This window comes from Oratosquilla oratoria, chromosome 19 (assembly GCF_046742065.1).
Source record: "Oratosquilla oratoria isolate Oo_2021 chromosome 19, ASM4674206v1, whole genome shotgun sequence".
Taxonomy (NCBI): domain Eukaryota; kingdom Metazoa; phylum Arthropoda; class Malacostraca; order Stomatopoda; family Squillidae; genus Oratosquilla; species Oratosquilla oratoria.
The window spans coordinates 1,104,263-1,106,762 of record NC_134795.1 but is presented as its reverse complement, the minus strand read 5'-3'; the positions used below and the strand labels follow the sequence as shown (position 1 = coordinate 1,106,762).

At 45.2% G+C, this 2,500-nt stretch overlaps 1 protein-coding gene across 4 annotated transcripts in view; it reads left to right on the top strand.

Annotated features, from left to right (window-relative positions):
- LOC143035702 (uncharacterized) overlaps window positions 1–2,500 on the top strand; it is a 112,215-nt gene that overhangs the window by 836 nt on the left and 108,879 nt on the right. The window lies entirely within an intron of this gene.

Here is a 2,500-nt window from a genome sequence, read left to right as displayed (position 1 = left end):
CAACACAGAAGAATTTTTTCTCCTGAATTGATGAGATAACCTCCTTTATTTCAAAGAGTAGTTGGTGTGGTTTTTATTTACGCCACAAGTATGTTTGAATGTATACACAAATGTATTATATTACTTTAACGTCTGTCTGGCCTGACATTTATATACGTTTAGCTAACGGGAGAGGCTTTCGCCACATTTTTTATTTTAAATTGACTTTACCGTTTATCACTGGAATGACCTCGAGACTCGAGGTGACTTCAGCAGCTGTGCGGCACTTCGACAACGTCTGCTGCTGCTGCTCGCTTTAATGTCAAGTCATGTTTGCTCGCGGTGCGTCCTTCCTCAAGCGGCCCCCCTTTTCGCCAGACCTCCGAAGCAGGATGTGGCCCTATGGCCGGGGAGGTGGAGGCACTGTCCAGTTAGATAAGATAATCTGTAGGTAGCCAGAATGAAGTTACTGAGTGTGCCAAATTTTAGGCGGCGGCGTCAAAGCACTGGGGCGACGAGGAACGAAGGAAGAACCACGTCAGCAACCGTGCGAAGAGGAAAGTACTGTACATAAGATGTCTTTGTGCGGGAGTCAGCGGCGGCGACAACTACGACGTCGGGACCCCTGACACTACTGACCCGTTCTGGAGCGTGAGGTGAAGATAAGACAGTTGTTGTTTGGTGATGACACTGCGCTTATAGAAGGGTCAGAGGAGGGATTAAGGAAGTTAGTGCTAGAGTTTGGGAATATGTGAGAAAGAAGGAAGTTGCATGTATGTGTAAAAGTAAGGTGATGAGATGTATGAGGGGAGAGGATGATAGCAAATTTGAAGTGAGTATTAAGGGAGAAAGACTGGGGAAAGTGGATAACTTTAAATACTTGGGGGCGAATGCAGCGGGAAAAGGAGGAGTGAATGTGGAGGTAGGATGTAGATTGAAAGAAGCAAGTAAAAACCTTGGTGGATTAAAAGGTGTAATGAGAAATAGACATTTTAGAATGGATGCTAAGAGGAGATTGTATGAAGGGGTGATTGTGCCGACAGCACTGTATGGGGCAGAAACTTGGAACATAAGAAAGGAAGAGTTTAAATGTGCTTGATAAAATGCCTGATAAGTATGGTAAGGCTGGGTAGAGTGAGAAGTGAGGAGGAGAATGGGGGTGGAAAGAGATTGGGAAATAGGGTTGATGAAAGAGTAATGGGATGGTTTGGACACATGGAAAGAATGAGTGAAGAATGATTATTAAAAGAGGTGTGGAGGGTAGAGGTGGATGGAGTGAACATAAGGGGGCGACCAAGGATGAAATGGATGGATGGGGTAAAAAGGGCATTGGTAAAGAGGGGGTGTCTGTTGAGGAAGGGAGAAGACAGAAGGTAGGGGTGAGTGGAGAATGGTTGTGTATGATGCTGTGATGCATGGAAGGAAGTCGATGGGGGGGGAAGTATGTGTGAATGGTATTTTGACGCAGCCCGAAGGACGCGTCATCTAGGAGCCAAGAAAAGAGGGAGGGAGGGGTGGTGAATTGGAGTGGAGTATGTGGGGATGAAATGGGTGGGAGTGGATTTTGGCTACCTCCCTTGTATGCATTGTCTATAAAAGGGAGGTGCAGTGATGTTGGACTGGCTGTTTCTCACCCAGTCCAGCATCACTACACCTCCCTTTTTTTAGACATAGAGCCCATGGTATATGTATATGTGTATATATGAATTGTGACGCACTTGAAAGTTTTATTATGATTGAAGGATGGTGATGTTATTGGGCTCGTCAGGGGATGCCCCCCCCCCCCCCACACACACATTGGGGTGAAGGAGGAGAAACAGGGAGAAGTAACATCACAGTAAAGTACAGAAGAAAATGGGTTGACCGCTACGCAGTAAACATTCAAGACAAATATTTCCAAACGTATGGAAATTTTCCTCCTTCGGAAGCGGAAGGGAGAGAAGGAGGGAGGTTGGGCTAGGTCAGGACTATAGTTGGGGGGGACAAGGGGGGTGGTCATTTATCCCGGTGATCAAGAAACTGTTTCCGCCATCGCTCTATCATGACTGAAGAAGAGCTCTTGATTGTGTTTCTGCTATAAAGGAAATAGAGTTTGTTATATCTTATTTTCTTTTTCTTTTTTCTTGTCCACATGAACGGGGAAGTTCGAACATTTGAACTGACTGGTTGGACAAGAGGGAGAAGAACATCACAAAAAATGTTGGGAATCACAGGGAGTTGAAACGCTCAATGCGTGTGTGTGAAATGTACGTGGAGATACGTATTGGGAATGAAAAAGTGGACATTTGATATTCAGAATAAATCCGAAATCAATCCCATGTGTTTTTTAGATTATATAAAATAATTCCTGTTTTTAGAAACCATGACAGAAACAAAGAAAATGTCACGTAGGCAAATCGTGTCGACGACGCGCCGGGAGGGCGGGACCTAGGAGTGACGTTACGTCGTCTTGTTTGTCCGGGATTCCCCAGGAAATCGGAGAACCGTATTGATTCCTGCAAAGGCGTCAAGTTGCAAAAAG